The sequence below is a fragment of the Marmota flaviventris genome, chromosome X, assembly GCF_047511675.1.
Source record: "Marmota flaviventris isolate mMarFla1 chromosome X, mMarFla1.hap1, whole genome shotgun sequence".
Classification (NCBI taxonomy): Eukaryota; Metazoa; Chordata; class Mammalia; order Rodentia; family Sciuridae; genus Marmota; species Marmota flaviventris.
This window is the reverse complement of record NC_092518.1, coordinates 80,013,257-80,027,397: the sequence shown is the minus strand read 5'-3', so window position 1 is coordinate 80,027,397 and position 14,141 is coordinate 80,013,257.

Genomic DNA, 14,141 nt, shown 5'->3' with positions numbered 1-14,141 from the left:
TGTTTTGTTTGGCGTGTGTGGTTCTAAAAATAAAGTTCGTTTCTTTTGACAAGTGGCTCCTGAATTGTGCCCAGCCAGACTGCGGCATTTGGTGGGCCGCACGGGGAAAGACTGAGGGTAAGTGATAAGGTAAACTGCTCCCTGAGGGCAGGGCGAGAGGATGGGTAGCCATTTTAAGATTCTTCTTTTGTTTTCCTTCACTCTTGTTTTAAGTTGCCTGTCCCCGGAGATGAGTGAGATGGAAGAAAAACCACTCACATCTGAGGAAAAACTATTTACGTCTGAGGAACAGATAGGAAGAAATGACGGATGCACATTTTAGGAGGATAGAAAGGCTATAATGATTTTTTGTTGCTCCATTTTTATTTCATTCTGTCTCGGTTTTGTTTGGCGTCATCTTGTTGCGTTGTATTATAGTAGAAATATGGGATCAGAAATTAGTAAAAAAACAAACCGAAAGAGTGTTAAGTAAATTGTTAGAGGAAGCAGGCATCCCAGTAAAATCAAGAGCAGTCAGGGCATATGTTGATACAATACAAAAATGTAGCTCATGGCTTTTTAAGGAGGAATTGTTGAATATATCACAATGGAACCATCATGGTGAAGATTTAAAAAGAATAGAAAAGAAAAGCCCAGGGACTCTGCCAGTTGGCACATTGCCATTGTGGACATTCGTATCTTGTTTGCTTAGTCCAAAGCCTTCAGTTCAGACAATGGTAGAAGAAGGAGAAGACATATTGATTCAAGTAAAAGAGAAGGTCTCTCAAGTTAGTCAGAAAGAGGAAAAGATTCAAGTAAAAGAGAAGGTTTCTCAAGTTAGTCAGACAGAGGAAAAGATTCAAGTAAAAGAGAAGGTCTCTCAAGTTAGTCAGACAGAGGAAAAGATTCAAGTAAAAGAGAAGGTCTCTCGAGCTAGTCAGACAGAGGAAAAAATTCAAGTAAAAGAGAAGGTCTCTCGAGCTAGTCAGACAGAGGAAAAGATTCAAGTAAAAGAGAAGGTCTCTCGAGTTAGTGAGATGGAGGAAAAGATTCAAGTAAAAGAGAAGGTCTCTCGAGCTATTCAGACAGAGGAAAAGATTCAAGTAAAAGAGAAGGTCTCTCGAGCTAGTCAGATAGAGGAAGAAAGCTTAGAGCAGAAAAAGCCATCAGGGGAAAAGTTACAACAGGAGACTGCTACTAACACCTTTCTATCACCAGAGGGTGTAAGTGTCCAACCAACAGCGCCACCTCTACAGGAGACTGCTACTAACACCTTTCTATCACCAGAGGGCGTAAGTGTCCAACCAACAGCGCCACCTCCATATGCTGGGAGGCTTCCAACCCCCGCAGTTGATAGTTGGGATCCTGAGACAGGATCTCAAATATTAACATGCCCTGTGTTTGAGGCAGGAGGGCAGCGAATTCACCATGCTTTCAATTTCAAAAAAGTGAAGCAGCTAAAAGAGGCTGTGACAACCTATGGTCCTCAAGCACCCTTCACTCTAAGCATGGTTGAGTCCATTACCAAATTGAACATGACGCCAGCAGATTGGGCTAATATATGTAAAGCTGTGCTAAATGGAGGACAATACCTGTTATGGAAGGTTGCCAATGAGGAATTTTGCAAGGAGACGGCTAGGCAAAATACAGCAGCTGGTTATCCTCAGAGAAATCTAGATATGTTGTTAGGAAAGGGACCTTATGAGGATCAGCAGCAACAAATTGCATATGATCCTGGTGTATACGCACAAATTGCTGCAGATACGGTTAGGGCATGGAAAACATTACAAGGGCATGGAGGTTTACAAGGTCAATTATCTAAGGTAATACAAGGAGCTAATGAACCTTATGCTAAATTTGTAGATAGGCTTATTTAAACAGCTACCAGAGTTTTTGGGAATACAGAACAAGCAATGCCATTAATAAAACAACTGGATATGAGCAAGCGAATCGTTGGTGCAGAGAAGTCATTAGACCATGGAAACATGAAGATTTAAACACATATATTAAATTATGTAGAGACATTAATGAACAAGGGCAAATCATGGCAGCTGCAGTAAAACAGGCTTTAGATGCCAGGCCAAGAACATGCTACAATTGTGAACAAACAGGACATTTTAAAAGGAATTGCCCCATAGGAGGAGGGTTTAACAAAACTAGGTATCAAAGGAGTAGAATACCAGGTATTTGCCCACGATGCCTGAGAGGGAGACATTGGGCTAATGAATGCCGTTCTCAAACCACCATAGAGGGTACTCCATTATCAAAAAACGAACAAAGACCAGGTGTTTATCCACGATATCATGGAGAAAGGCATCGGGCTCCATTGCCAAAAAATGGACAGGGGGGCCCAATGCTCCGGGGCCCCAAACCACAAATATATGGAGCACTGGAGGAACCCAGCAACCCCATCAGGGTAGTGCCCAGGACACATTGTCCATCAGATCCCTCATCAGACAAACCAGAGGGAGCGCAGGGTTGGACATCTGCGCCTCCGCCAGAGCAGTACTAACTCCAGAGATGGGAGTTCAAATCATTCCCACAGGGGTAAAAGGACCTCTTCCCAAAGGAACAGTAGGCTTATGATTGGGACGCAGCTCTTCTACTCCAAAAGGACTTATGATAAGTCCTGGGGTAATTGATCCCGATTATGAAGGTGAAATAAAAATTATAGCCAGTTCTCCAAAGGGTGTATCAGTAATTTCACCAGGAGATAGAATAGCACAGTTACTAATAATACCCAGCCTACATGATAAATTGTCCAGTCGTACTGTAGAAAGAGGTTCCAAGGGATTAATGTTACATAATTTTTTCTTTAGCCATTATTGCCAGAATTCCTATCTTCATCCCAATGCCAGTGAAGACAAAGATAAAAACAATCTACAGCTTCTGCAATAGCCATCACTGAACTGCTTACAAAACTTGCCTGGACTATGTATCACTTGTATGCATTGTGAACTATCTGTTGGTACAGCGACTTGTGGTAGTGTTGGGGTATTTTTGCTGATGGTGTCATCGGTGGTACAATTTTTCCAAAAGGAGCCGTCAATTGGCTTGGTGTATCTTCCCTTCTGCTTGTCATGGTTGTTCAGCTAAAATTTGGGGGCCAACAGAAGTGAGGCAAAGAACCTCACCCCCCCGCTGGTACAAAGACCTATCCACAGGTGTGGCTGTATGCTGGACCGGTAGTCAGTGACGGGTAAGATCCAATTGCAATGGTACCAACCTAAGACAGGAGGCTGACACCTTGAGGTCAGCTCATCGGATAACAGGTAAGGACCATATGTACTATTGGACAACCTAAGGCAGGCACGGTCCCTAAGCCACATGCTTGTTGTTTAAACAGAGAGGGGGAGATGTTGAGAGCCACAGCCAAAGGGGCCCCAACAAACTTCCAGCTGCCAGCAAACTTCCAGCTGCCAGCTGATGATTGGGTCTCAGCGGCCCCAGCAACGTCTAGCTGATTGGCTCCTCTGTGGTGATGCTCATTGGGCTGTTTCCCCGCCCTTTCAGACTACGGAGCTGCTCATTGGGGGATTTTTTTGGCTCCGCCCACACGACCCAGCCAATCGGCCTCAAGAGCAGGAGGAGTGGGGGAGGTTGAGAGGCTTGTGGGAAGCCGGTGGTGGCAGTTGGGCTCTGAAGGTTTTTCCCGAGGAGCTGTTTTGTTTGGCGTGTGTGGTTCTAAAAATAAAGTTTCTTTCTTTTGACAAGTGGCTCCTGAATTGTGCCCAGCCAGACTGCGGCACTACTATAAACGTGGTTATATGTGTATCATTATAGTAGGCAGAATTTAATTATTTTGGACAAATACCAAGGAGTGGTAGAGCTAGATCATATGGTGGTTCCATTCCTGGTGTTTTGAGGAGCTTGCACACCGATTTCCACGTGGTTGTACAGTTTACATTCCCACCAATATAATATAAGTATTTCCTCATATCCTTGCCAACTTAGTTATTATTTATATTCTTGATGATAACCATTCAAAATGGAATGAGGTAAAATAGAATAGTTTTGATTTGCATTTTCCGGATTGCTAAAGATGTTGAACATATTTTCCTGTTAACATGAAGCTTTTTTTTCAATAGTCCAATCTTCTTTTATTCATTTCTTCATTCATTTGGCATGAAAGTATTTAGCAACTTTACTGAGTATAGAATTTAAGATATTCCTCCCACATACACAAAAGTGAAAAAGACAAGTCTATATTTTGAGGTCTTTACATTTTATGTAGGGATACAAAATTATTTATTACATAAAATAGGAGATTTGTTTTGAAACATTAAATGAAATGCTTGAAAATATATCACTATTTAAATTACTATTGTCTAAACATTTTTTCACACAGCAAACACACAAAAAATGATAGTGTTTATGGGCACACAAGATGAAAAAGAAGGTAATTTGTGGCTGGACCAATCCAAGGCCCTACCACTTTCTATCTTGATGCTGAAGGTAGTAATAGTTCAACTCTTACAATCCATTTATAACAGACCCATGTATTCTGCACAGTCTACACCAGCTTTCAAGGTCTGTTTCAGAGTACTCAAAGGCAAGTTATTGATAGGAAATATCTTCTTGAAATTGTTAAATATTGAATCTTATTTTATATATGAACAAGTTCACATATAAACATTCCAGATAAAAATAATGTTGTTGATTAAAATGATGACATTGTTGGTGGATAAATCCAAACAAAGACGATTAGAATAAAATCCCAATTTTCCAACTGGGCACAGATGCTCACAATAAGGAAGAGTTCACAGATTCTTCAGCAAATCCTAACACTGTCCAAACTTTTCTAGGCACTAAATCTAGCTATACACTCACATGGTCAAAGGAGCAATGTTGAACGTTTTTTTTTTTTTTTTTGTTTGTTTGTTTTTTTTCATATTGTTGGTCCTTTGTATCTCTTCTTTTCAGAATTATCTGTATAGTTCATTTACCCATTTATTGATTATATGGGTGTTAAGTTTTATTAATTCCTTATGTATTCTGGACATTAATATTCTATCAGTACAGTAGCTGGCAAAGATTTTCTCCCATTATGAAGACATTTCATGCTCTTGTTTTCTTTGTTGTGCAGCTTTCTAATTTGATGCCATCCCATTCATTCTCAGTATTATTTCCTGAGCTTTAGGAGTCCTAGATAGGAAGATGTTGCCTGTACCTATATATTAGAGTGTTTACCCTAAGTTTTCTTCCAGCAGTTGCAAAGTCTCAGGTTTAATTCCTAGGTCTTTGTTCCACATTAGGTTGACTTTTTGCAGGGATCAAGATACATTCTTCTACATATTGATGTCCAGTTTTCCTAGCACCACTTTTTTTTTTAAAGTGCTTGTTTCCCTAACATGTTTTTTTTTTTTTTTTTTGGCACCTTTGTCAAGGATTTGATGACTGTATCTGTGTAGATTTGTCTGTGTCTTCTATTCTACTCATCTTTATGTCTGTTTTTATGATAGTGCCATGCAGTTTTTGTTACTATAGCCCTGAGGTACAATTTGAAATTGAGTATTGTAATGCCTCCAGCTTTGCTCTTTTGATTTAGCATATTCTAGGTATTTTATTCTTCTATATGAATTTTAAGAATTTTTTTTATTATTTCTCTGAATAATGTCATTGGTTCCTTGATGGGGACTTCATTGAATATGTAATTTTTGGTAAAATGGCTATTTTTAACAAGAGTAATTCTGCCTATCCAAGAATATGAGAGGTCTTTCCATTTCCTAGCATCTTTAATTTCTGTCTTTGGGATTCTATAATTTTAATGTAAGTTCTATAATTTTAATATAATCTAACCAAAAAGGTGATTAGATTACACCTTTTTGGTTAGATTTATTCCTAGGTCTTTTATTTATTTATTTTAGGGGGTATTGTAAGTAGATTTATTTTCCTGATTTCATTTTTGGTAGATTTACTATTGGATTTTTTAATAGCTATTGATTTTTGTATGTTGATTTTCATCCTCCTATTTGATTGAATTTGGTCATCAGCTCTACAAGTCTTTTGGTGGAAATTTTTTTGGATGTTTAAAGTATAGGATCTTGTCATCTGCAAACAGTGAAAATTGGCTTCTTTTTTTCTTATTTGTATCCCTATTATTGCCTTCTCTTGCCTAATTGCTCTGGATAAAATTTCAGGTACTCTATTGAATAAGAGGGATGAGAATGGACATCCTTGTCTTGTTAATGATTTTAGATGAAATGCTTTCAGTTTTCCATCATTCAGCATGATGTTGGCTTTAAGTTTGTCATATAGCCTTTATTATGTTGAAATAAGTTCCTTCTATCTGTAGTTTCTTCAGGCAATTTGCCATGAATGACTGATGAATTTTGTTAAAGGACTTTTCTGCATGTATTGAGTTGATCGTCCTCAAAATAGCTTTGTTATTATGACCAGCATTGGGAGTGTATGTCTGGCAAGGCTGAAGGCTGTTCCTCTCACTCATGCTGCCTGCTGACCAATCTAGATTATGTCACACCCCTCACTCCAGGAGCCCCACTCTGTGTGTTGGAGAGAGGTATGTGGGAAGTATCAAGCTATCTTCCTGACATTTCTGGGTAGGGGGAGGTTATACGCGTATCTCCTATATGCGTAACTCCATAGGCTGTTATGGGGTCAGTGCTTTCTACTGAACTCTAATCTGTCCCAGATCCATCTCTGTCAATGATGCTCCTTATGTTCCTTATCCTAGAGATAAGACCACAGATTTCTCTTCCAAGTTTGAATAACAACCTCATTACTTTTCCCAGGCTGATTCATGGTATGTGCACTCATCAATCCAGTGAAAATCATAGCCTAAGTGGTTGTTTTGTCTTGGGTAGTCAGAAAGTGAGTAAAAACAAGACAAAAAGAGAAAAAATGGAGATAAAAAACATAAAAAACAAGGTAAAGTATGGGGATTTCTAGTCTCCTGTTTAGGAAGTCTAAACAAAGAGTCTTTTTAAGCTGTCATCACTTTTCTACTTTCAATATCTCTGTTGGAGAGTGTCAGAATTTTCCCTTATATCAGCTCAGCTAACTGTATCTGAGTTTATTTTCTGCTCAGATTGCAATTATGTTGGACAGTGGTGCCTGGTTATCTTAAACTTGGTGGGAGAAATTCTTTGGACTCCTCTGAGGGGAGCTTTCCCTCCCTCACTGAGCCACGATGTGCCCTGCACTGCTGCTGTATATTGTTTTTATTAATTCTCTTTCTACACTGGAAACTGATATTTTTGATTGTCATCCAGTTGCTAACTCTCTTGAGTTGCTTACTGGCATTGTCCCACAGCCTTCCTACCTCAATATGCTGTTGCAGAACCATTGTTTTAATTCACTCTCAAATTGCTACAATATTTTGGGATGCTCTAATCCACCATTTTCTCCAGTTCCCCACTGCATTTTAAAGTCCCAGCTTGTGGTGATAGTTCCTGCTATAATTACTAACACAGTGAGAAAAGTGTCCAAGGAGCTCTTCAGAGAAATTGGGGCTCCCTTAACAAATCCATTCCTCACAGTCATGGTGAAAGTTGTATACTGTCAACTCTTCTAGGGTGGGTAAGAATATCTTGTATGATAAATCCATTCTAAAGTTTCAATCTCTCTAAGCATTTAGACAACTTTCTCTCCAGAATACAAAGGCATTCTGGCATTTTAATATTATTTAGTATGGGCTACATTTTATTTCATGTGTCAACCAAGCTATCAAAAAAAAAAAAAAAAAACCCTTACATATATACATTTAATTTATATATGTGTATATATAATATATATGTATATATATATATATATATATATATATATATATGATTATATAGATGTACATACATATATAATCTTAAATAGTTTCTTATCTCCAAATATATATTTTTGAGAACTTTCTAAACACTTGAGCTAAAACATTGAATTCAAAACCTCTGCTTAGCACCCTATGTAAATAAATTCAGCTTAATAAAATACTATGCTGCTTTTGCCATTATCCTACACCCTTAACAGCCTTTGCCACACATGAATGACATTGGAAAAATAGTTTATATGAGACTTAATACGAACACCAAATATTAAATAGGTATTTATCAATGAAGATACATTTGGGAAGGCTCAAGGATCCAATTAAGTTCCTGCAGCAACACAGTGAAGCAAAAATAGAGAATAACCACACTGATGGGATTTCTAGGGAGATCAGCATTCCCAAGGTTTCTGTAGATGGCTCAGAAAAAGATGAAGGGTGAGGGCTATCAGCATAAGCCATACAGGGGGTGCCACCTGTAAGTTACAATGGAGAGACATTCCAAAGGTTGTCAAATATTTTCTTTCCACTAAATATATGCTATTCACTAGAACCTAAAATGTCCACAGTGCTCAACAATGATGACCAGATTTTCAGTGTATTTCAAGGAACACTAATTAATAAGATGGTAATAAGTATCATATATATGTACACAAACACATATGCATACAAATATGTATATATGAGATAGACTGTATGTGTATGTATTTTCTTTTTTCTGGGGGCATACCACGGATTGAACCCAGGAGTAATTAGCTACTGATCTTCATCCCCAGCCCTAGCCCTGTTTTATTTTTAATTTATTTTTTAAATATTATTTTTAGTTGTAAATGGACACAATATCTTTATTTTTATTTGTGCATAAATTTACTTTATTTTATTTTTTTTTTGTTATGTGCTGGGGATTGGACCCAGGGTCTCATGCGTGTGAGGCAAGCACTCTACCACTGAGCTACAACTGCAGCCCCATTTTATCTTTTATGTTGAGTCAGGGTCTTGCTAAGTTGCTTAGGACCTTTCTAAATTGCTGATGCTCTCTTTGAACTTTTGATCCTCCTGTCTTAGCCTCCTAATGCACTGGGATTATAGGCATGCACTACCATGCCTATATTTTAGTTTTTACTTGGCCTTAAATTCAATGCTTAAAAATGTCATCAGTTTATTATGCAATCTGAGTTGCCCATTAGAAATGATATTGTTTGTCAACCACATCTTAAAGTTGGACATCCACAGCAGCACCCTATTATCAAATGTAAATGTTATATGTGAGATCAGTCTTCAGCAGGCCTTAATGACTCAAGTAAATTACATGAGGAAATAGTCCAAATACCTAAAGTTCCAACTTCTGCCATATCACCTTCTTTCTTCCAGTTTTAACTGTAGCCTCAAAGGAGTTTCCTACTTTTACTTTTCAGGAAGAGAATATTCAGGCCTGGTTTATATATGGTTATCTATGACATACAGAGATACTACTGGAAGGTGAATAGCTGTAGGACTATGGCCTCTTTATGGGACATCCATAAAGAACAATGATGAAGCAAATCCAGAACTTCAAGTGGTGCACTGTATTGTTCATTTTGTTTGACAGAGTTTTGGTTATATAATAAGGCAATGAATTTGTTGAATGATCGAGGATTTGGAAGGAATGTGATTAGAAAATTAGTAACTAGAAACTCTGAGGAAAAGTTATCCTGATAAATCTCTTTGAATGGGAAAAATCTGGAAGATAGTTATTTATCATATAAACGCTTACAAAAGTGACATCAACAGAGGAAGAGTGCATAGGGTGACCTGCTCTATGGACAAAACTCAAACTATTTCCCCTTCCACCCCTGATTTTCTCCAGTTGTATCACAAACACAATAATCATGGTAGTAGGAATGTTGGTTTCACATGAGTTCAGCAATAAGAACTTTCACTCACCAAGATCTCCCTGGATTGTGTCAGCAGTGGATACTAATCCCAAGCAACATTCTTGTGGCAAAATTTGGATAGGGAATTAGTATGGTAAAATATGACAATATTCACGGTGGTGATTATCCATCTACCTGTAACAGATTGATCACATTGTACTTCTTCTATCATGGAAGGAATTTGCTTTAATCTTACTGGGGTAGACCTAGATTCACATTTGCCTTCCCCACATGTAATGCTTTGGTGAAAACTAACCCCTGTGGGCATACATCATACCTTATCCACTCTTAGGATTTAACACACCGCAACATTTCTGGTCAAGAAAATTACTTCAAGCAAATGAAATCTATCAATGGTCCCATGCTCATGGAATTTACTGTTCTTACCATATCCCTCATCAGAGATATGATGCCTTGATAGGTGGAATGACCTTTTAAAGACTCAGTTACAGTGCTGGCTAGGTGGCAGTAACTTGCAGATCTGGATAATTTTCTCCAGGAGATTGCATATTGCCCTAAATAAGTGTCCAATATATGATGACAATTCTCCTTTAGATATGATTATTGGGCCTAGAAATTAAATAGGAATGGAACCACTGTTTCTCTTAGTGATCCAATAGCGTATATTTTTCCTTCCTTTTCCCATGTTCAGCTGGTTTAGAGATCTTAGTTCCAAAGGAAGGCATTCTTTCACTAGGAACAAAACAATAATTCAAATAAGACATAATTCCCTCCTTCCATTTAGTATGGCATCTCAATCAATAGATAAAGAAGGGAATTATGTACCAGTGTGAATAATTCTGACAACTGAAGGGATAAGAGAGTCCCTCAAAATTCAAACATGTCCTGCCAAACTTCAGTAGCCCATTCTAAAAATTTATCTGACAAGTAAATTTCTCCATTTTTAAATTTATGTAAAATTCTGTCATTATCCTTGAAATTTGAAATTTTTTTGCTTTATTGAGTCTCATTATTGGACTCTTTCATTATTATACTGTTTTATTGTAAGATAATTTTTAAATTCAGGTACTAGTTTAGTTATGGATTTTTTTTGTTTTTGTTTTTAGCAAATTGTCTGATAAATTTGTTAATTTTTCTTAAGTTTGTTTTTCTGATATCTGTTACCATCATTCTATTGCTAGTATTCTCATTTATAGAATAATTCCTTTTATATCATAAAAAACTTTTTTATAATGAAAACTTCTGATTTTTAATGTCATTTATCAGGTAAGTGAGGTATATTTTTCAATATACTAACATGGTTTTGTTGGGTTTTACATTTTTATTTCATAGAATCTCTCAAAATATGGCATACATTCTCAGTTACTGTTGGTCCTACACTTCTGAGAATTTCTGACTTGTTTGCTAATTCATCCTGTAAAAGTAGTCATTTTTCTTTTCTAGATACTGACATGGTTCTCTGTTAATCCTTGCCATTGAATAGTTTGCCTGACTTTGTGTAAATACTGGTATATTTGCATTATTATTTATAATGATGATTATTATTTATAATAATAATTATTATTTATAACCTTGTCTCTTAGCTGTATTGGGCAGGCTGGAGTGTGGTCAGTGAGCATGGGCAGTCACTGCATGGAGCCCACCATGCCAGCTCAGGCCTGAGGCACAGCAAACCAGAGATGAGTAAGCCAGAGTATGCATATCTGTTGCAAGGCAGCCTGAGCTGGCCATGTGAGGATGAATGTTCCACACAGAACCACAGTATCCATGACCTGAGGACCTCAACCTCCTACTTTCCAATGAGGATTGGGAAAACAGAAGTGGGGCAGACCTGAATGGGACTGCAGGGCTCATCAATAGCAATGGTACTTTTTCAGACCCTGACTGGCATAGATTTGGACGAATAGTGTTGACCCATGTGCTATATATATATATATATATATATATATATATATATATATATATATATATATATATTTTTTTTTTTTTTTTTTTTTCACACACCCTTAGACTAGCACAATCAAGTGGCAACCTACTACTATCAGGTCCCCTCTTGCCCTGTGGGAGTAGTCTGTTTCTGTTCACACTTGAATAAATCCTACTCTTATACTCACTCATCTTCATCTATGGATTTATTCATTGAATTCATGAGACATAAATCCAGAAAAAAATGGTGGTGAGCTTCTGGGTTCTGCTTCAACAGGAGATGGCATATTCCACCATTAAGAGCTGCAGAGGTCCACAGCTTATGCAGTCCCCAGAAGCAGAGAAATTTCAGTTTCAGTGGCAATTACTATCATTTTAAATTGTAAAATTTTAAGTTGATTCATACGTTTATCTCTGGAAAATTTTATTAGTTTGCCCTCCCTAATCTAGTTGTAACAATCTATTTTCTGCAAAAACATTATGGTTGTTGAGCATATTATCAATCCTCATTTGTAATTTATCTTTTATGATTTCTTTCACCATCAAAACTTACGTCATACATGTATATTTTTTACTTTGTTTTTTTAAATGGTCCAATTTTTATTTTGTGATGAATGTAGTGTACCTTTAATATCATGGCTTCAACAAATGCAAGGACTGTGTCTAAGCAGGTGTGGGTATGACCAGGTTGACTGGCATTATCACTGTGATGTCAGAATTCTTAAAAATTAAGTGCATGTTGACCTGGAAACCTTCATGTATACAATATTTCAGAGCCAACATAGAGCAGCAACCTGATAATTCATCCTTTCCAGGTAAAATATATTTTATAATTTTGGATTTTTATAGGATTTTTATAGGATTCTAACTTTATCTTTGACTTTTGACATTTCAACCAAATTGTGTCATCTTTCCATTAATATTATTGTGACATATGTTATAATATTTGTTTGGTTTCTATATTCTATATTTTCTATATTCTATATTTTCCTTTATTTTCTTCTTTTTAATGTAATTAGATTGATGTAGTTTTCAGGAATGTTCCATGAATATGCTAGATAATTTATTATTTATTCTTCCAAATTTCTCTCTCTCTCTTTTTTTTTTTTATTTGAGACACGGTCTCAGTAAGTTGCCTAGGGCCTCACTAAGTTACTAAATCTGGATTTGAACTCATGATCCTCTTGCCTCAGCCGCTCAAGTAGCTGAGATTATAGGCGAGCATCACCGCACATGACTCATTTCCTATATCTTTGAACACAACATATTTTATACCTTAATAGCTGAAAATGTTTTTCTTAATCATCAACTTTAAATCTACTACTCATATGAATCTTTAGTATTTTAACATAGGCCAATATTGTCACTGAGAATATGTGAATACCTGGTGTGATATTTCATTATGAGGTGAGAAACTCCCTCAAAATTCTAAGTAATCCTGATAACTTTATGTCACAGTGTTCAAGATCCAGTTTAGGCCAGCCTGAAAATTCACCCTTCCCAAATAATCTATTTTGTAACATTTCTGAATTTTTATGATGTTTTAACTTTATCATTGACTTTGGACATTTCCAGTAGAGTATATCTTTCCTTTAGGATTTTTCTGGTATATGGTAAAATAATTAAATTTTCATGTTGTGAAATTTTTCTTTATTTTTTAAAAAGTAACTAATAAATCTCTCATCTATACTTGTCCACTCTTATTGCTCCTTATAAATTATTCATTTTAAATCTCTTTATTCAAAATAAATTTTACACTGTAATACCTGAGAGCTTTTTCATTCATTTTCATCTTTAAATTTATATCTATACAATAAGTAAATATTTAATATCCTAGTCTAGGCCCATCCTGGTACTGTGAACATGTAGTCATCTTGGTTGGCTTTTTCATTGTGAGGTCAGAAACTATTTGAATATTCTAGGTATTTCTGGTAACCTTCATTTATACAGTGTTCAAGAGCCAGATTAGGCCAGTCTGATAATTACTCTTCTCAGGTAATGCATATTTTTACCTTTTCTGAATTTTATGAGATTTTAACTTTATCCTTGACTTTAGAATGTTCAAGTAGAGTATATCTTGGTTTTGACATCTTTCCATTGGAATTATTGTGATAGGTTGTGGTATAATCATAAAATTTTCATGTTCTGAAATTTTTTCTAACTTATTTTAAAAAAAGGAATTGATAGTCTATTTTTCACCAGTCTCTCATCTACACTTGTCTACTCTATTATTGCTACTTCTAAATTATTCATTTTAAATCTCTTTAATCACAATATTTTTACATTGTAATATCCCAATGTCTTTATTTTCATTTTTGTCTTATATTTTTTTTATCTATCACTTGGCTAAATCTTTAATATCCCAGTATTGGTCTATTCTGGTACAATGGACTTATGGCCATCTTGGTTGGCTTTTTTTATTGTGAGAGCAGAAACCCCTCAAAATTTTAGGTAGTCTCAGTAACCTTCATGTACACAGTGTTCAAGAGCCAGCTTAGAGCAGTCTGATAATTCACCCTCCTCAGGTAATGTATGTTTTCACTTTTCTAAATTTTAGGAGATTTTAACTTTATCCTTGACTTTAGAAAGTT